This window comes from Cyanistes caeruleus, chromosome 3 (assembly GCF_971803275.1).
Source record: "Cyanistes caeruleus chromosome 3, bCyaCae1.hap1.1, whole genome shotgun sequence".
In the NCBI taxonomy this organism is placed as follows: Eukaryota; Metazoa; Chordata; class Aves; order Passeriformes; family Paridae; genus Cyanistes; species Cyanistes caeruleus.
In genome coordinates, this window is record NC_141703.1 from 18,602,327 (window position 1) to 18,624,231 (window position 21,905).

At 38.8% G+C, this 21,905-nt stretch overlaps 1 protein-coding gene across 1 annotated transcript in view; it reads left to right on the forward strand.

Annotated features, from left to right (window-relative positions):
• The window catches only part of LOC111922931 (uncharacterized), a 38,250-nt gene that overhangs the window by 5,800 nt on the left and 10,545 nt on the right, over window positions 1–21,905 (forward strand). The window contains exons 2-4 of the mRNA XM_086880076.1: window positions 3,618–3,673; window positions 4,153–4,229; window positions 21,029–21,077. The gene's annotated coding sequence lies outside the window, so the exon portion shown is untranslated. The remainder of the gene's footprint in view (window positions 1–3,617; window positions 3,674–4,152; window positions 4,230–21,028; window positions 21,078–21,905) is intronic.

The following is a 21,905-nucleotide window of genomic DNA, read 5'->3' on the forward strand; positions in this document are numbered from 1 at the left end:
CTTGGAACTCCCCTCAGGTTTATTGCTTTATGTTGATTTTCCTGGGCAGATTTTACTGCTTGTGCTGAATGCTGCTAACCATATCTGAGGCATTTGCTTTAAAACCATCTTGAGCATATTCAGCTATCAAACTTTCTGGTTTTGGCTTCCCAAACCCATTCAACTGCAACAATCTTTTGTCTCTTGTAAGGTTTTAGGCAGGTGAGGTTTTTCAAAGTTTACACGTGGGTTTATCTATCTAATCTATCTATTTATTTTGCAACACTAATCCCTTCTTATTTTAATTTTAGGAGAAAATAAAGGAAAATAAAAGAAAATAGAAGAAACTAAGTTTGCCACCCAAAAATATATAAAATAGCTAGTAGGTCTGCTCAAAACCTGTCTCACATCTTTGACATTCAATCTTACACCAGGATAAGGAGAGAGGGATGAAGCTCTTGAGCAAAGTACATCCAGTCATTTAAACTTTCTTGATGTGATGCTTTCTTTATAGCACCAGTTTGTAAAAAGCAAGGAAGTAAAAGTGCTTCTTGTAGCTGCCATAATCCCGGATTTCAGTAGTGCCTGCTGTATTCCACAGGTGTCACGGACTAGGGATGTGTGCGTGTTGCAAGTTAACCTTCTTGAGGATGAAAGGCACAGCTCTCACAGCATCTTGCATCTCACAGCTCTCTTATCACCTGACAAACCTGTGTCCTTAGCACCCACACAGTTCCTGAAATTTTCGAGTCTTTTTCTCTCACATTTTAAGTCGGAGGGGAATTACAGTGACTAAGTGTAAACAGAGGTGCGGACTGGCAGGGACATCTGTTGCAGCAAAGTCACACATGCAGGTTGTGTGGGTTGAAAAGGACCCTGTGCTTGGTAGGTATTCAGAATTTTCTCAATCTATATCGCTGTCTCACTTTTTCAAACAATCTCACCTGGACTAGTTTTGCTCTTGAGGCCATTAAGACTGACTGGCAGGGGGCCCAGGAATGCACCACTTTGCTCATAGGAGTGTTCAGGTTATTCCACACAGAAAAGCATGGGCTAGAGATTAAAAATTGATAAAGCTTGTCAGTTTTTTTTTTTTTTAAATGTCAAGCTTAGATGCATACACCCACAGACATTGTTGATGAAAAGGTAGTGGTGGGAAGAGATGGAGCAGTGTCCATTTTCCCTTGCAAGAAGAGGAACCCTCATCTTTACTCACAGCTTCTGGTGATAACAGGGTCTGTGGCATCCCAAGTTTCACCTCATGCTCATTATCACAGATACAAGTTTGTTTATGTCTAACAGAAACAAAAACATTCCCTGGCATGTTTTAAGGTTGGTAGGAAGTTACTGCACACACGCTCAGGAAAAACAACAGTAACACTAATACATATTGACATAGTGGATTATTGCCAAAATATGTCACTGCAGGCAGGCAGGCAGGCAGAACTCATTTATGCAGAAAGGTGTACAGCTACTTTGAACCTCAATGCAAGCTATCACACAGAAGGAGAAAGGGTAAAAATGATGTAGGTTCCTTTTTTTTTTTTGACTCCATGGTTGTTTGCTGTTGATATTAATAAAGGTCCAACTTCCCTTTATTACAGTTACTTATTGTGCCTTATACAGAATAGATGTGAAATGTGGGATGGTACCAAACGTTCCAAAGGGAGCACATCTCAACTCATAGCCTCGTGGTATTCGATGATTGTCTCCTTCACTTTTATTTCACAGCAGTGGTCTTAGTGAAATCTGCTTTCTGGGATAAGAAAGAGGAGCGTCCCTGTATATTGAACCAGATGGGAGAGGTGTCTGTCTCTGCCCACAAATGACGTGTTTGTGTGCAGCCCCCCTGTGCTCCAGCAGCTTTGTCCACTCTTAACGAACTGCTGCCACCAGTGGGCTGTGGTTTGTATCGACACACACTTTTAATGCTACACGTCCGCAGTGCTTGTCATAATAGCCAAAACATTCCAAGAATCCGGTCTAAAATCAAGCCATGTCTGAACAGGACAGCTGGAGGAAGACGTGTACTAAATGGAAAGTTTCATTTCTATCTCAGCAATACACACTCAGCATAGATGTTAATTCTATTCATTTAGACACACCCTCAAGTTCCATGAGGGATCATTTTCCCACAATAAACTTTACACTGCATCTGCTAGTGTTAGTCCTGCCATTGCTTAGTCCTAACATCGGTTATTTGGAGGGAATGCAATTGTATTTACATAAACTGTAGGGTTCAAATTTTACTGGGGATTGCCATGGGTTTGCACAGAGTGAACATCAGTATTCAAGAAAACACAGGCTTTAGACACTGAAGGTCAGCTTCAGCAGAAAAGATCTGTACATGTCCTGAAACAGGCACATAAGCTACTTTGAGCACCCAGTGCTTTGCTCCTGACTAAGTTTATTAAAGATCTAGAAACTACATCACTTCAGAATTCCTTAATGTTTGATCAGATCACGACTAACACACACCAGAACCCTGACTCCTCAAAAATATGTTTGTTTCTACCATTTCTGTGAGAATGTGGCCAGAGAAACGTATATGTATATGTATATGTATATGTATATGTATATGTATATGTATATGTATATGTATATCTATATCTATATCTATATATCTATATCTATATCTATATCTCTATATCTCTATATCTATATATCTATATCTATATCTATGAGCATGTGCATATGTATGTGTGTATGTATGTGTATGAATGTATATATATGTATAATATATAATATGTACAATACAAAATACAATACATCATACATATTTTATATATATATACTGTAATACAGAGCACAGAATATGGAATATGTAATACATATACAACATAAAAATGCAGCATAGTACACAGTACACTCTTAATGCAATATGATAATGTAGTGTACCCATATTATTATATTACGTTATGCTGTATTGATTCAATGGATTTAGTTACATTTTTTAGCCTGAGGATCATTAACATTAACATTTTTTACCTTGCTGGAAAAAACCCTACCCAGGCAGTAAGGGTTGCACATCCAGTTCACACACCACTAAAATGAAAGCAAAGCAGCAAGGCAATGGAGAATTTTTCCTGTTTGGGTATGTTAATGACATGGGCAAAATTATTTAAGTGGAAAAAATTCAGGCTCCTCAGCCAAAATGGACTTCCTGAAAAGCTTGATCATCCTGGAGCACCCACCATTCCTTAGCACTGAGGGTAGCAGTATGTACTGAACAGCCCACAATTTATTCAACTCTCCCATCTGGATCCTCAGAGCATCCACCTAGCCACACATTTTCACCCATTAAAAGATGATACTGAATTGAAACATAGCCCTGCAGTGGGTTCATGCACAAAATTGTTGTTCACATGCAGCTTACAATTACCACCATCTTTGCTATGAAGTTGAAAAATCTCAAATTTGCTTCAAGATCTTCAAAAGAGTGGAACTAGGACTCTGTAAATGTGGGCTGATTTCATTGTTGAGTGTGTAATGAATTACAGTGCTCTAAAGAGACTCTCTCCTGCTGATCCTGGGGCAGAGTTACAGCAAAAACTTCATTTATCATTTGCTGGTGAGCAAAATGACTGTTCCAGTTCCTGCAGTGAGCCTAAACCCATATTTTTGTTCTGTGTTTGCAGCTCCAACACACTGCTATGAAGAAGGCTCTGACCATTAAGGGAATACTAATAATTAGGTAGTACGCTTTTTTTCTAAAATTCATTAATATGAGGAATCTAAAATTACATCTTCTCTCCCAGAGTAATATGAGGTTATCAGAAAAATAGGAATGCAACTCTGTTGATAGCAGAAGGATGGTACTTAGCTGTCTGTCTCAATTAACCCATAGAATACTTCAACAAGAAATAAAATATTGTGTTGGTGTTTGTTCAAACGTCTTGAGCCACTATGCACAATTGCTTCATCCATCTACAGCATATGGGCTTCCAACTCCATGGTTATGTGCTCCACAAAAAACTTGTGTGAGATTTGCTGACTTTGCCAATAGCTGCTGTTTATACTGTATTTGGAAAATAAGACAATTTATTTTGAAGATGACAATTTATTTTGAAGATGAAACAAAGATCTGAAAACTAGTTTTGTCCATTTTTAAAATTTAAAATCAACAGAGGCAAAGAGAAAACCCTGCAATTTATGGTGTTTTTCCTTCCTTAGGGAAGAGGGGACAAGCAAGATGTATGAAGGAAGTTAGTCAAGAGGAAATGCTGAGGCTTTTCAGTTTCCTGTTCTCGGTAAGAATGAGTGATGAACAACCAGCAGTCAGAGAGATGAGCACTTACTTGTTTTCAATTTAAGTTTCAATATTCTAAGTCAGTAAGTCACCCCAAAAGCTTTGAAGAAGCAGAGCTGATAGGAGTCCACATAATCTCATTACAGTCAGATGCTGGGCAACTACTTTGGTGGGTAGACTGCACTGCATATGTTTTATTTAATTGAACATTTGTATGGCTTCATTAGCTGAACTGTAATTGGGGTTTTAACATATGCTCGGAAAATATTCTGTGATGTGTTAATAGTGCTTCTGGAAAATACAAAGATGATGCTTCCTGGGACATTAGAATGCAAGGCCTAGTAGAACAGAGATTAAACAAGAATAGGTAACTGCTTTATTTAAAAAAAAAACCAAAACAACCTTATGGGAAACATATTTTATGAGGACTCTGAACTCAGTGAGGAAAAAACAGTGCTATAGATTAGAAGCAGCAGGAAATATAGGCTGGAGGTAAATATTCAGGTCTGAGTACAGTAAGTGATCAATATGGCAGAGGTGCAAGGACTTATGCAAAGACTTGCAATATAGATGCTTCTACACCCATTATTGATGTGAGAAGCCCTCTGTGCATTGGAGTGAGGCATGATGCTTTGTACTCCTTCAGGAGAACAGACTGTAACCAGGAGTTTGTTTCTTAGGACTTTTCATTAGCTTTACCAAACTTCTTGATACCTAGTAGGAATTCACATAGTTAATTTTTTGTTGTATGAGAAATTTTTTTAACAACAGTAGATGCGTGGTGTTCCAGTCTCACTGGAGATCTGCTTTTGCTATGAGGACAAGTGATAAAGAGATATCTCCAGTTATTCTTTCTCCTCTCTGTGTCATTAATTACATTTATTAAATCTTCATCAAGATGCTTTTTATTGTCTTCTTTTGAAAGTAACCAGTGCAGCCCAACCAGGTTCCCTTGAGATGAATAGTTGTCAGGGCTTTCGAGACTGCCTCTCTGTTTTCTAGGCAGAGAACAGATCAAAGCATGGTGACCACGGTTCAGTCACACCCATGTGCCACCTTGCTTGTCTAGCCAGAGTGATATTATTGCTACTGAATGCTTAGGCAGTTGTCCCAGATGACAGCAAACTAGTCATTCATTTAATGGCTTGATGAAGTTTTCAGACTCACTGTTTACTTTTGTATTACTCATTGGCTCCTGTGTATTGTTTCACTTTTTAGACTCAAAGAGAGTAGAGCTTCTGAATGAGATGGAAAATGGCAGTAAGTGGTCTTTATTGCAATTCAGACTAGTCCTCCTTCCTCACGGGCATCTACATTTGCTTTTTCACCAGCTCTACCATCATGCTTTTAATAGTAATGCCTAGGAAACAAAACACAATTAGGGAGAAAATAAATAACACCAAGAAACAGAGTTGGTGTTTGCAGGGGATACTGTTTTGCTGAGTAAGGCCAAGTGGAGCTGTGCATGAGGTGTATTAAAGCACTTATGAATGGATTGCTCCAAATGGGCTATCCTATGTCATTATGCTTTGGGCAATTTTTTGGAGCTCAGCAGTTTGATAATCCTTTGCCTTTAATAACTGAAACTAGACATAGACAAAGAAATCACATATGGGATTTCTCTTTTTATTTCAACCATTGAATTTTTCAAATATATGAAGTCACTTTTGATTCAGAGAAGATAACACAGAAAGTCAGATGGCATAAAAATTATTAATGCTTATTAATCTGGGTAGTTGCCCGTCTGCCCCCAGCATCCATAGTAACTTGCCTTGAATTTAAAACCTTCAAAGAGTCCATTATTTCTTTTGCACCAACTAAAATATGCTGTGCATATTATCTAGATTAGTATTCCATTAGCATTTGTCTTTGTCCTGTGGTTTGGTGCCAAAGTAGATCAATTTGGTGGGCACCCCCTACTATACCCACATTTTAAGGAAGGCTGAGGGTGTGTGATATCAGCTGAGATGGGGACATCAGTGACTTACTTTTGCTATTTCTACTCAAAACTGTCTTGGGAAGAGAAAGCTACTGTTTTCAATTAATGGCAAAGGAAAGGAATGAAAAATTAAGGAGGGATTTGGTAATGGAGAAAGGATGAACTAAAGAGTGAGATGGATCAGTCTACCTCAGGGAACTGATTAATTATTTTCTGATACAAAGTTTTGACCCAAGCTTTTTTTTGGGCAAGATTTCAAGAGACACTATAAAATGACTTTGTATATATAAATGGGTATTTGGGATAATTTTTCTTTCAGCATGTTAAATATTTTATATAAATCTGCCACTTTTCAAATGATGTATAAAAGTACTCATGTAGTTGCATAATATCAGTATTCCTCTGAGATTTTACAAGTACATCATCAGCATCAGAGGGATGAAATCCAGCCTGCTGTAATCCAGATGCCCAACATAGGCAATGCTTCACTGAACATTTCAGTATGCAGCCTGGAGAGCAGGGCAAAGAGCCAAATTTGCCCTAATGTAGCTCCCATACTTGTCCTGAAGCCTACAATGGGAGCTCAGGAAGCTGCAGGGGAAGATGCAGTCTGCTAGTAATTGTGTTTCCTGGATTAGACTAGGGAGGGAGCAGAGGCATCTCCCACTGGTGGTGCCTTCCACGGGTGCTCAGGGGGATGCTGAACCCCTCTGTCCTCCACTTGTGATGTCACCTGGCCCTTTGCAGAGCAGAGGTGCAGCACGTGCCTGCTCTTTTCACTCTGGCATCAAAGATGGGGCAACCTCCAGGTCGGTGCAGCTACTCAGACCCTATGGGCTTAAAATTTTAACTTACTAGGAGAGCATCTTGAACCTCATCTCTCATTCAGACCCTGGTGGGCTGAAAACATTGCACAAGCATGAGTGCAAGGGGCATGGCTTGAAAGCACTTGGCATGGGACAAGGGGCAAGAAGGGTTATGGTGTGAAATCACGGGATCTCCCATTCCCCCAACAATTGCTGTACCTCCTAGGATTCGTCTCAGAAGGTCTTATTCCCTACCACTCCCTCATCTAGTTTGTGACATCCTTCTGCCTTAATATGGGGTGAGACATACTAAATATCCACAATCATGAAATAAAAATTTCTGCGCAAATGAGTAGCTAAAACTTAAGCCTCCCTATGAAATATTAAGGAAAATACATTATGCCTCTGGATGCCAAAAGGTAAACTCTATGAGGACTTAATCACACTACTTTAGACAGATGAAGACAGGAGTGGCATTCAAGCTAAGGGAAGATTGAGTTAGGCAGTGAGGCTGAGATAAATGTATTCAAGCTGAATCATTCTGATGAAATTTGACAAGATATTTATGGAGAAAATAAAAGTAATAACTTAGGGGGTTCTTCAAAGAATGTGGAAGAAATAAGAGAGATCTCTAAAAAGCTGTAAAGGTCAAAGTCTACAGTCATTTTTAAATGGTGGAATACAGAAACACAGCATCATAATATGTTTAACAGCCTAACTTCAAGCCTCAGAAAAAAAATTAAATACCCAGAAGATAACATCACAATAAAGGACTGCCAACAAGAATCAAGCTAATCCAACTTCTTTCTTTGGATAATGGGAAAGCAGTAAGTGTAAAACCTCCTGACTCCCTTAGGGCCCGTGAGACTGCTCCTGTTCTTGTAACCAAAGTCAGGAAATACAGCCAGGATGGGAAACCCCTACAAAACATGTCCACTAACATTAAGAATCAGCAATCAGTCCTCTATCAAGGTGAGAGGTGTTTTGAGAGGGAGATTTTTATTAGCAGCCTGACAGACACAGTCTTTTTCAAAAAATGGAAGTGACTTGAAAAACTTAGTCTCACTTACTGAAAAAAATGGACCCTCCCTGATTACCCCGAGTGCTGCTGAAAGCATCGCAGAGGATGCGAGTCATTCTACCCAAAGTCAGTCTGCAGCTGTAGCCCAGACTCTTCCCACAATCAGTGCCACAGTCTAAGATGATTCAGCCAATCCAAGGATAGAGGTTGAGGAAATGAATCACTCTCCAGTTTCCTCTCACTGCTATCCCATTGACCGTAGGAGCGTAGAAGGGCTACCTCACAATGGTCACTTTTCAATAGCCAATATTAGTGAGACCTTTAGTCCCTGAGTACTAAACAGTGAGCTGCCCAGACTCTCAGAGATATTTGAGTACTTGATTCCTTTTAAAGTCAACATTAAATAGATCTGATAACTTAACCTGGGATCTGTTGACTGAGTGAGGAGGTTCCCACAAGAAATAGGTTTTATGGGGATCTTAGGACCTTTGCCTGTTCTTGCATTTTCCAGGGAAATCAATGGGCTCATTAAGGACTCCTAAACTTAGGGTGCAAGCCTGGGCCACACTCCATGCCATATTACTGAGGGGAAAGGATTGCAATTTGCACAAATAAATCAATGGAACGAATGCTGATCCCTGCCTGAGTATCCTCTTCCTACACTGGTCACAATGATGTTAATGGAAGCTTTTCTTGTGAAACAAAGACCTAAAAATTGTATTTTAATGAAAAGGAACCTTGGATGGAAATGTTTCTCTATATACTTGGCCCTATGCAGACATTCTGGAGGGATAGTGCCTTCCAAAATATTTACAATTCTGCTGTTGGAGAGTTATAAGGATGATTCTCCTTTTGGCATGAGAAAAAGTGGGTGAACAGCAGAACTTTATGCATTGAGAGCCAGGAGAGACACCTCTGCTACCCCACAGGATTTTCCATGCAGCCTTTCAATGCTATGTTCCATTTTTAAAGGTTTTCTATTTTTGTAAAAAAAAAAATAAAATAAAAATCCATCACATCCCTGAGCCCAACAAAGCCTAAACCCGCAGCAGTCACAGAAGTGGAGTGTCTGGGTGGCTAAGGCCTGGAATAAATCAAGGCTTTTGGCCCTTCACTACCACAAAGACATTGAGGTACCAGAGCACGTCCAGAGAAAGGCAACAAAGCTGAGGAAGAGTTTGGAGCACAGGTCTTGCAAAGAGCAGCTGAGGGAGCTGGACTTGTTTAGCCTGGGGAAAAAGAAGGTTGAGAGAGAGTTATGGCTGAGAGAGTTGAGAAGGTTATCACTCTCTACAACCATCTGAAAGGAGGTTGCAGCTGGGTGGAGGTTGCTTTCTTCTCCCAAGTCACAAACAACAAGTTGCGCCATGGGAGGTTTAGATTGGATAATAAGAAAATATTCCTCACCAAATGGGTAATCAAGCCCTGTAATGGGCTGCCCAGGGAAGTGGGTGAGTCATCATTCCTGGAGATATGGAAAGGATGAGTAGATGTGGCACTTAAGGAGCACGGTTCAGTGGTGATTTGGGCCTTACTGGGTTAATGGTTGGACTGGATGATCCTAGAGGTCTTTTCCAACGTGAATCTTCGACTCTCTGATTCCTGCTGGTTGGCAGCACATCTGAGACCAGTGCACATGCATACCCAGCCCCCACTCTGTGAACCCTTACAGCACTGTGACCCCCAGTCACTTCTCACTCCACTCATGGCAGCTGGTTGCCTCAAGGTGCTTGTGTCCCACTGCACCACCACCCTGACAGCACCAGGATCTTCAGTGAAGACAGAGGACAAGTCAGTGTTGGTGCAATGACCATGATTTTAGGCACAATCAGCTTTCTGAATTGGGTTAAAGGACTGGCTTTTTCTCTCTGTTTGGATGGAGATTGAAATTGCAGCATGTGTGAGGATCTCTGAGACCAGGAGTGACATCACATGGCTGAGGCCCTAAGGTCAATCCAAGTTCCATTCCTCTTTCCTTGAGGAAAAGCTTTCTGTGGTGTCTGTCCTGGCCTAAAGTGCTCCAGTATGTAAACCTGTTTGCTTTATAATAAAATTATCATATAATTTTCTTGTGGTTAAAAGAACAAGCAGAAACTCTCATCTTATTAACAGTTGCCAATAATTAATAAAGGCAGATGCTTACATGTTTTATTCCCTAATCCATATTTTAAAGCTTACTCACAGCCTCTCATAAGACAATGCACTTTCTCCTGTGTATTTGGCAGCAGTGTTTGAAACAGTGAGGAAATCAGTTGTTCCATTACAGAATACTTCTATCTATGTCCTGATAGAATATGAAGGAAAATGTCTAAACATATTCCCGTATTTTTCAATCCAGCTGTAAGGGGAAATTGCTCTCTCAGGCAGACCTCCTGCTGCTGCTGAGATCCTTGAAAGGCTCCACATCCTGAGGGAAGTTGCATTTAAAATTAGCACACCTGCTTCATGTGTCATCCAGGCAGATCCTGTTGCAGGGAAAAAAATAGATTAATAGATTGGTAAAGAGTAGTTAAATTTTAATTTTGTCTTGTGAAGACAGAAAGTGATTCCTGGGGCAGGATATGGAGTGCACATCATTTTGATGCAGTCCACTCACTCCAGTTTGAATATGGGATGATGCTTTGTAAGGTGCTGTGAACTTTAGAACTTCTTTACTTTTTTTTAAAGCGTATTTTTGTGTTCTTTAACATTTTGTATAAATATTGCAGGATAAATGGATATTTACTTCTATTGAAAGGGGTTTTTATATCTTGCAGTTCCATGAGGAAAAAAGAAAAGCAAATCCTAGTTTACTATAGCGGTCACAAAAGTAATGAAAATTCAAAAGTTTCAATATAATACACCATTATCATACCATGAAGTTTTATGAGTGTATTTGTGCACATTCATGTGCACATACTTGTGTGTTTTAGCGCAAAATAAAATAACACAAAACAAAGCAAATTATGGATGATTTGGATCAAAAAATCCAAATCATGGATGCCACTCTTTGCTTGATTCCTGTTCTTCTCCAAGCCTTCTCACACATTCCTAACTGTCCCATTTTCTTTTTCTTTGCATACCTGCCAGATTCTTCCTCTGCCCACAGAAAAATTTCTAGCATGTCTGTCACTGTTTATATAGTTGCCAGCACAACTGTTCTTGCTTGCTTTTCTAACAGTAATAGTAGATCAGATTTGAAAGTACAAGAATGCTTAAAAATAACGATAAACTAAAAAATACCAAGGTATGACGTACAAAACACATACACTTTTATTTCTATCCATTTCTATGCAAAAATTCTTGATTCTCTTTATTTTCTCTGCTTGCATGACCCCTTCAGAACTGCAGCAGCCAGCAGTACTCTTCTGAATTCATTGTACATTTATTTGCCACCTCTGCATGACCTTGTCACACTGAGCTTCGAGCCATGCTGGCTGAGCTGACGTTTAATGGCTCCCCACATCCGTTTTGAGAAAGAAACTGAAAGGGATGTACAGAGTGCAAAATAAGGTTTTTTCTTTCTTTGTCTTCTCGCCTTGCCCCCCCCTTCCTTGCCTGCCCCCTTCCCCTTTTAGGAATGTCATGCATACTAAGCCACGTAGTTCCTGGGGGGTGGGCTGGGGGGAGAAGTGCTCTTAAAGATATGGTTGGGGTTTATTTTTTTTAAGCCAGCTGTTTAAATAGTTAGTCATCCAAAGTTAGTCACTCCAGGCTCTCTCTGTGCAGCCACAGAGGGAAATGTGCACCCACAAAGGCCAAAGACTAAGGTAAGTGTCTACAGCACTCAGATAAATCCTCTGTGGAAGTATCTGTTTCTCGTTGTTGACTATAACCTGAGCCAAATTTACTCATTAAAATTAAGGGAAGTGCACCCCCCACTCAATACACTGCTCTGAAATGGGCAAAGGGCTGCTAGAAATAAGATAGCTGATCTTTTGGTGAGTGCAGCTGATGTTATTAGTTTCTTACCATCTCAAGTGAGGTGGTTATCTGTGCTTTACCAAGGTGCAAAAGTAGACATTTGGTCCAAGCAGTATTCTTACTAAATTACAGCATGACAAGTTAAGTGGATGTGGAATGCATTGCCGTAGTTGAAGACAACTGTGGTTTTCTTCCATTTCCTTGACTGTATTTACTCATTCCATTTGCCTGAAGGATTGCTGCAGAGGTTTATGGATGCATATTTGAACTATACACTATGTTTGTTGGACAGACACCATAATTAATGGGTAACATTTGTTTTCAAAAGAAAATCTTTAGCTATTTTCCTTTCTCCAACGTTTCTTAAAGAAAGGAAAATCTTGACACAATTTGTCTGGGAAAGCTAGAGTGGCAATATGATGATGTTCTGAGTAAACAAGGGAAAGGAAACTCCTCCGGGGAAGTAGGTGCATGTTTCAAAATAGAAAAAAAACAAATAAAAAAAATTAAAAAAAATATTTAAAGGGAAGTCATCTTGGCAGTAATCTGCATATTAAGTATGATGTGATCCACAAAAGAACTTAGTAATTTGCTTGACTTTAAGCACATGGTTAGTGTCACTGTCTATTCACATGCTAAATGTAATTCTTATGTACTTCATTAAACATAGATTTGCTGCCAGGAAGTGTCACTGTAATTAGATTGTTACAGCTGTGCATATTTGAACCTTACAGCATAATTTCCCTGATTAGCATGATCATTATTAAGGGCATCTTCTTTCAGAAAGTGCAATTGTTTTTTTCAAATTGTCTTCAGTTAAAAACCAGCTTTTGCACAGAGTGGGAGCGCATCTTCTGAGATGTCAATGAAGATTCATGCTGCCATATTTTTAGGGAAACACCGCACTCTGCTGGTGAAAACTCTTCCTTCTCGCTCGTGGCGCTCTGGAAAGGTCTTGGAAAAGAAACACAGATTCTGCTGAGGGATTAATACTTTTTAACCAGGGACGTTCATTGTCTGCAGCATCCTTATAAACGGACAAATGGGAATAGGTACTTTTTTCCCCTCTCTACTTCTTATTCTCTAAAGAATAGCCGAAAATATGTAGATATTCTGCAACATATCCTGCAATAAAGAACATGTGACTGTATGATAAGCACAGTTTGGCTGTCCACACTATTTGCACGGCTCAATAGAAACTTCAGCGTCAGATCTAAACAGCTTTTGCCATTGCCTGATGTGAATCCCACAAACTGAATTTCTGGTTAGGAACAGGAGCAGTCAGTAGGGCTCAGCCCCAAACCTGCACTCCTAAATTGAGTCCCTTCCCTCTTCACCCCTGTTCTTCACTACTTGTACCATCTCTTCCTCATCTCTATTTTCTGACTCCTGGCCATTAGATGGCAATCGTGACTATGATCTGCTTCCCACGTTCATGTCCTGTGGTGGCCCAACTGCTCGTGTGCCCTCACTCCTAAGAGAACCTTTTCTTGTGCTCCTCTGCCTTTCTCATATATAGCAGCAGTGGTTTTGCAGGGTCTGGTTATTAAGCCTGGCAGTGGCTTACAGGGAAGAAAGGAATTGTTGTGTTCAGAGGGACACGTTGTCTTGGTGCAAGAAATGTGCCCTCAGGCTGGGACCAGCAGCATTCCATTAACACTACCAGGAGCTCTCCTCTGCACTAAGTTTTCTTTCCAGTTTCCCACAATTGCTCCAAGTGGCAGGACTCTGGCTGGCATTTTAGAGATAGTGGATCCAGCTTTGTGGCTGTGAACTTAAAAAGTCACAGGTAAATCTATTTATAGCCAAGATTTGGGTTAAAGAGGATATATGATGCAAAGTCTTTTAGCTGAGAATCTCTGTCGCCACTGTCCCTTTTGGCAGGGATTTGAAGCTTGTCAAATGAATCACCCTGAGGCCAGTTGCTGACTTTCTCCATATTATAGCCCCTAAAGAAGTGTCCTGTTCCAGCAGAGACTGGTTTGTCTTTAGCCACCACTTTTCCTGCCCCTTCCCTGGCTGCAGAGCTGCCATGAGGCCACAGAGGTTCCTTCTGCCTGAGGTGTCCACCAGCGTCTCCCCAGGGTGTGCCCACACACCTGGTCAGCTGCACGAGCCCACAAACATCCTGCTCAGATCAGTACCTGGATCAGTACCTGGATCAGTGCCTCAGATCAGATCTGCAGGCTTTCAGCAGCTTCTGGGTCCATGCTGAGGCATTTGTGGTTACCTGCCTCTCCAATATGTGCTTTTCTCCTTCTCATGAAAGAAGGCCAGAGCTGCAGAGTGTGGCCAGCCCACCAAAAGGGCAAGATATGCAGGTGAGGTGAGGCTGGAGGTGGGAAAGGACCCTGCACCTGGGGGATGTGCTGGAGTTTGGTGGAAGTGGCTGGTTGAGCCTGGGAGGTGAGGAACAGAAACATCACCCTGTGGCTCAGAAGCAAGGCTGCCATCAAAGCAAAGCTGTGCTCTGATGACAATGAGCTGACGACAAGCAAAGCTGAAAATGTAAAGCCATTTCTAATTTTGGCATTTCCAAAATCTTGAAAGCTTAACCTCAACCTTCTAATTTGGTTCCCCTATACTATTTCTAGCTGTGTGCTTCTAGGCCCATGCTGTGAGGAAAATCAACTGTTATGCCATTTTTAGGGGGAATTTCCCCTGACTGACTTCATGATTTGCTCTGATGGGTGCTTGTCACATTAAAACGTAAGTAAAAGTAATGTTATCAGTTGCTAATATATTTAAGGGAAAATATTTTTATAAGGTTTTGATTTGTTTTACACACTTTTTCCACTGATAAAGGGTTTATGTTGAGATCTTAAAGCCTGGAAGTCTATACAGTTGTGGAGTATTTCTGGTCCTTGATGCCCTTAATATAACACCTTATTGTTCTTCTGACTGGCTGAGGGAGTGGTGGGGAATTCACAAAGCAGACAGATAGATTATTGAAATAATCTTTCAAACTCTGCTTCTGGGGCAAGTTAGACTCAAGGAAGGCAAGTCAGAAGTAGTTATATTTGCTAATTGGTATTCTGGGGTTTTCTTACATGTGAAAATTATAAGTTGTCTGGACCAAAAATTATGTCCTTGTAAATCTCACTGTCTTTAAAAGTACTAAAAAATTAATTATTTATTAATATTTATATTATATAATAATAAATAAAATAGTAAGATTTTTATGTATTAATAAATATATTACTATTAAAATAAAAATATGTATTTTAAATAATAAAATATAATTAAAAAGTAAGACAGTAAATGCAACATAGGAAGAGGGCCTTTACCTGGAAATAGAAATATATTATCACCGAGGATCAGAAACCACAAATACAGTTTTGTACATGAAAACACCTTCTGCAGTCTTCAAAGATTAACTTTTCCCAAGCTGCTGTTCATAAAAAGGCTGTTAAAAAGCAAATGCAAAAGTTTGTTTGGCTTTTTAGCACAAAAGGTTATAAGAAAACTGCGAGTTATGGCATAGTACCAGTAGAATACACAGCAGAGTTCTTGTTTTTGAGGCTAACATGACAGTACAAATGTGTCCAGAAAATGGCTTTATCTGCCTAGATTTTTCTCTTACCTGTTTCATTACTTGGTTACTATCAGCAATGGTTACGGAAATAGATTTTTCATTTTTCAGTATCACAAGATGACATTAGATAACATGCATTATTGAACTGCCCTATAACCATAATTAAAAATAAGAGATGAAAAGAATCAATCACGAGAAGAACTTTCTGCCAATCACAGGAGCATGGATTTTGTGAAATCACATGGATTTTGTGAAATGTCTTGCTCCAGAAAGTCTGTCAGAAGGACAACATCCCCACTGGAAAGGGGACAAAATACTTTGAGAGAAACTTATTTCTGATGCTTAGCTTAATGACATCATGGAGCAAATCCTGTTCAAGCACCCCCAATCCAAGGTCCATTTTGATCAATAATTAAACAAAGATACATAACCATGTTAGTTTCAATTAATTTTCCTCTAAACATCAACACTGAAAAAAACTGAACATGAGATTTCCTTGCAGATTGCACATGCACCCTGGGGAGCTGCTGGGGAATTTTCTCTTTCTCCCAGCTGACAGTAGTGACACCTCCCAGCAAACATTAGTCAGAAAGTTTCTGATTTCTCAAGCTTTCATTGAGTGTCACCAGCACTAAATATAGAAAGAGTATGTAAATAGTAATACTTGGCCTATTTTTGCCATCTCTTTACTAGCAAGGAAATGAAAATATAATATGAAACTACTTGTGGAAACTCCCCAAATCTGGAAGATTCAACTTCTTTGTTGAAATGGGCTTTTGTTAAAATTTAAATAGATTATGCAAATAGATAGTGAAAATGCTGCAGTTTTGATACATCCTTTTACTGGCAATATTTAGAAAAAATCCTTGATGTTGTATATGTGATACATCTGAAATTTTCAAAACTACATTAATTCACATTCTGATATCAAACAGAAATTTTATTTTAAAATCATTCATTGATTTTTTTACTAGAAGGTTTGTAAAAACTGGATTTAAGTTAAATGATAAGTTAGTTACTTTTTTATACTGGATTCAGGATTTTACATATTCTCCATTTGGGGGGGAATAATTATTTAATATTTTAGGGGTTTTGTTTGTTTGTTTTTTGTTTGTTTTTTAAGGTAGAAGGCTGATTCTGCACTGCTTAAACTAAAAGGAACAAAATAGTTGGGAAAGCACTTTATTATTTTATTTAAAAAATTTTAAAGTGTTTTATTCTTCAGTAAATACTTTATAAAATTCAGTAAATCCAGTAAATTCTTCAGTTTCAATTGCTTTCCACATATGTGAAAAGTATTGAACAAGTGGATTTAGTGCCTCATTTCATCACTCGGAAGTCATTCAAAATCCCATCTTAATTTAATTTTCTCTGTGTAGCCTGGTTTACATTTTTTGAGGAAGCCTTCTGAAAGTAGGAAACGGAAGATCTCTTTCTTTATGCCTAGCTTGGGAATGAACCACAGATGATGGGGATGAAAGGACATCACCTCAGATAATTCAAGGATCTGAAGGAGGCAGCGAGGTGGCAGCAGGAACATTTCCTCCCAAACAAAGGGTCTGGAGCTTTTAGAAACTTGTCTCTGACTAGAGGAGCCAACATAGCCAACATAAGCATTTACAATGCCACCAGAGAATTTCTGCTTCTGAAAAAGAGCTAATTGATGAGATAATTATTCTAATTAGCACAAAACTAAAGCCCCCCTGAAGTCTCCAAAAGCTCATTCCCATAAATGGATCCCAGCTAATCTACTTGTGCCATTGCAATTGCAGGCAGATTTTCCATGAGGTTCAAGGAAGACAAGCACAAAAAAAAGCTGATTTCATATAGAAAAGTTTTTCTTTTTCTTAAATTAATCTTGAAGTCCACAAGACTCTCATCAAGAAATGGAAAAAAAGGAGGAAGATTATTTTTATGAATACTAATATCTTTGGGGGAGACAGAAGGTCTTCCTTGAGAGAAAATTTGTATTCTTCTAACACAATTAATATTTTAAGGAGCAAAACCATATCTATTGAGGAAGCCCCTAAGTGCCTCCTTGTGTGCTTCCTCTGTGCTTCTTTTCTATTATTAAATAGCTCTATTTCAATCACTTAAAAGACATTATATTTAGCTGGAAATACGAGCCATGAATACTCAGGACTTCCAACCACTGCTTTTGTGCCTTTGGGGAATTGAATAAGAGAATGTATAAATCCCATAAGACAGGAATATGTACTGAAAGATGAGCAGGTGGTTGAGTGCTTTGGGGAACAATGAATGATTTGAACTGTAAAAGATAATTTCAAAATGAATAATGAAATAGTAAGAATAAATTAATTGAATTCTAGTAAATGCAAGACAAAAACCATTTATTGATTCCCCTGGCAAGTGAGATCATAACTATTTAAGCTGTTTAAATCCATAACATTTTTTTCCCAAAAAATCATCAGTGTAACGTTTTTGAATGGAAACTCCAAGTTATATAATACTATCACACTTCTCATAAAATCAGCTTTTTCATAAAATCACCAGAGCTTTATAAATTCTGACTCTTTCAAACTTCCATAGTCTCTGCAAAACAATTTTCCAGTGAAATTACAGCCACCTTCACTATTCAGGTGATTTCTCCACACTGATAAAACAGTTTCTAAGGCAAAGGTTGATTTTTCTGTCCCATCATTCAGTGAAGTCTGTATAAAATCTGCTCTACTACCTTTGGTTTTCTGTGTACCTTGCTGTTTCTAGACTGCCAGAAAAGACCTTTAGCCTTTCCCACTTCCCAGGCCCTTTCTTCCAGGCATGGCTGGACCCACGTTCCTCCAGGCCAAATTGAAGCTTAGTGCTTTCCCTGTTAGTCACTCCTGGCTCCTGGGTGTCCTACACAATCTGTGTGTTGTAGGGAATGTTTTTTATGGCCATGGATGCAGAGGTGGGGAATTTTTCAGGCAGGGCTATTGTAGCAGTCAAAATAATAGAAAAGAGAAGAAAACTCAGCTGAAACCCCATTTGGGAACACAGGTCTGTGTTCAATGTGCTCTAAGCTGCCTGATGTTCTGGTATTGCACAGATGTTCCAGTCATGGGATGTTTGCATTAACATTTTCATGCATCCCTATAGAGAAATCAGAAATTGCAGAGTCATAAGTACCCCCTTTATAGCCCAGCTGCATTAAAAAATTTTACCTATTGGACAGGAAGGTTGTTTGCTTTATGTGATGAAAGTGGTTGTAAAAACAGAAGTTAGTCATGCCTCACGAAAGGAGTCTATCAGAAAGCTGGGATGACTTCTTAAATTGAAGTAAAAATATCTGAAAGACAGGAATGCTGTTGTCAAGATGATTACACATATATTTTAGTAATATAAATTATTAGGTATACTATCAATATATGATATTTGTTTTTTACTGGGCTTAAAATTTTGCTTTTCAACTTAGATGCTTTATTTGAGGGTTTAAGTCTGTGTTTTACAATCAAAAAGCACAGTAGTTTATTGTTTATAAATAGTTTGGATAAATACTGTGGACAATCAAGAAATTTCTGGAGGGGAATTTGATGAAGTTCTTTGTGGCATATGTCAAAATACACCAAACTACAAAGATCTCTTAGTTGATCTACATAAATTTTATCTCCATCTTTCCAGAAGTAGCTGAGGTGGCTTCCATCAAACACTAGCATTTGTAGAGAGCTGTTGACTATAATCATCTCTGTAAGTGTAAAATACTCACAGCTGAGGCTGACAGGAACCACTGAGGTCATGTAGTAAATCCCCTTTGTTCAAAAAAGTATCAGCTTAGGCAGGTTGCTCAGGATTGTGTCCAGTTAGGTTTTGAGTATCTCCATGGATGCAGACACTGCAATCTCTCTGGGTAAACCATTTCACCCTTGGATTTTTCTTTTGGAGACAAGGATTGCAGCCCTGCTTTTTGCAGGATACTCCACTCAGGATCCTGATCTTCACCATCTCATGGTCATGGCAACCCAGGCTGCCTCTGACCTTCATATCCTTGACCAGTTTGTTTCACTTTTTTCTAAGTGCAGGCACATTACTGTATAGCACTTCAGAGACACATCCACTCTTGATTTCCAAGAAGAGTGTGAAAGCTTCCACTATCATTTTGTCCTTTTGGCACCTCCTTATTAATTTGCATACAGCTGAGATAGACCTTCCTAAATCTTAAATCCTGTTTTGTTTTTTTCAAGGTCTTCAATAAAGAAAGACATAGAAAACTTAGCTTATGTGTCCCTGCCACAATAAAGTCCTGCTTCTTTTCAGTAAGGTCCAATGCCCCTAAGTGGGTGATTCATGAAAAGCATAATGAAACTAAATCCACTCTATGTAGAAATAGCTCAGATTAGGTTGGAAGATAAAACATACCATTCAGAGCCTGGTTAATGCTATTAAAAGATAAATTGAAACACAATATCCTCTAAACACCTTCAAATCTCTGTTTGTCAGTTAAAAAAAAAAAAAGCACTGTTTGAACTTTAAAGGGTTTATCAAAGATATTGCAGTGAATTTTTAGAAAATATATATCATTGCTGAACTTTTCTTCTGGCAAGGACATATTATTTACTGCAGGCCTGTATCAGGTTTTGAGTGATCCCCTGCTAGTAGAACTGTTGTCACTATCCTGTAATAAAGGTGATATTCTGCTGCCAGAAAAAGAAATTTTGCTTAACTTATTGAAAGACTGAGATTAACTTGTGTGATAAATAAGACTCCAAAATTGCAGTTAGGAAGATTTTTCAGATTTCTGAAAGGCTTAAGATGTTCATCATAAAGTCCTTGAACATCAAACCTCCTCACTACAGTTACTGGAGGGAAGCAGGTTGCAGGAGGAGTTTTACGTGCTTGTGCTCCTGAGTGTACATTTTTCTTCTGTGATTAAAAGATGAGTCAAGAAGCTATAAATAACATGGAATAAAAGCTCACCCCATAATCTTTTGTTGAGTAGCTGAATTCAAGTTTTAGACATAAATCCAGCTGGTAGGTTTGGTTGGAGTAAGGTTTCCATATTGGTTGTGTCCTGGGTATCAGCAAAAAAAGGGCAGGGTTTGGACAGCAGCACCCTCACCCCCACCTCCACAATAGACCCTGCACTGCCCAGGGGATGGCTGGTCCTGTGGCTGTAAGGTGTGGAAGGACTAATGATCCATGAGGAAGGAGTTGGGATTTTAGAGGATTTTGTTTGTTTTGGGGGACATTGAGGTTTTTGGTTCCTTTTGTTCAGGGATTACTGTAAAGCTAATTCTCCTTCAAATGCTTCTGCCACTGTGAAAGTGCTGAAAGAAAAGTTGCTGATGGAAAATGTGCAATTATTTCTCAAATACAGAGTAGTTGAAGGAAATGGAAACCCAGCTGGCACTTTACAAAATTGGTTTTCATCAGCTAGCAATTCCCTAGGATTTGTAAATCTAGCAAAAGATTCATCTTCAGTTTTCACCATTTTCTTGCATAAATCATAGACATTTCAGTTGCCTTTGGTTAGTTGTTCCTGTGTAGATTCATTTTCATCAGCTTGTTCAGGTCCTGAAAAGAATCTTTTGAGAGTTTTTTTTCTTGCAGGTGTCTGAGAGCTTTAGTTCAATTACATCTCTTTGTATTTTCCTTTCAGGTGATGTATACTACAGCCAAGAATGACAGAGGAATTTCCCACTGCAATGGTAAGTGGCAGCATTTGGATACTTGGATTGACACAGAATTTTTGAAATATCAAAGGACAATTAATAACAGACTTGTGACTGAGGCATTCAGATTTCCTTCTTAAAAAAAGTGACTTTTCTTTTTATGTTAAAAGGTACTTAGAACTAGCTTAAAAATTCATAACATAAATACACACATTCGTGGACTGCTTTTTTCCTATGACATTAATATACCTTGGTTTTGCTATTAAAAAAGAAAAACATCTTAAAAGAGAGGCTAGCAATTGAATTTGAATTCATGGAGGGACTATGCACAGCAAGGATTGTGAAGTTCATCTGGATATTCATTGCTTTTGTAGAAAATTAGATGCCTCTCTAAATAAATACCAACAGCACAGACAAGAGAGACAACAGAAAATGGGTGTACTGTTTGTGATAGATGAAAATGCTAGAAATCTCTCTGAAAGGCTGATCAGATTTTGTTTAGTATATTTGCATATGGGATTGACTCCAAAGACTGGGGGAGACAGGAAGAAGACTCACACTGAATGTGGGAGATCAAGCATGTAGCACCAACACTCAGGCATCTTTATTTCTTCTGTCAGCTTTGTTCCTTTCTTTTTTTTTTGGAAGGAAGGTTAAGTCTCATAGAAAGAAAGATGTACCATTCTCAAAGCTACAATAATATTTTGAAGCACAATAATATTTATAAGGAAAAATTATAAGGAAAGACAAAACAAAAAATTAAGGATATTATTTTGTAAAATAATATAAGCGTATGATTAGAAAGAACCTATTATAACGTTGTAGACAATATTCAGCTAGGTAAACATACAAAGAAGATGAGAA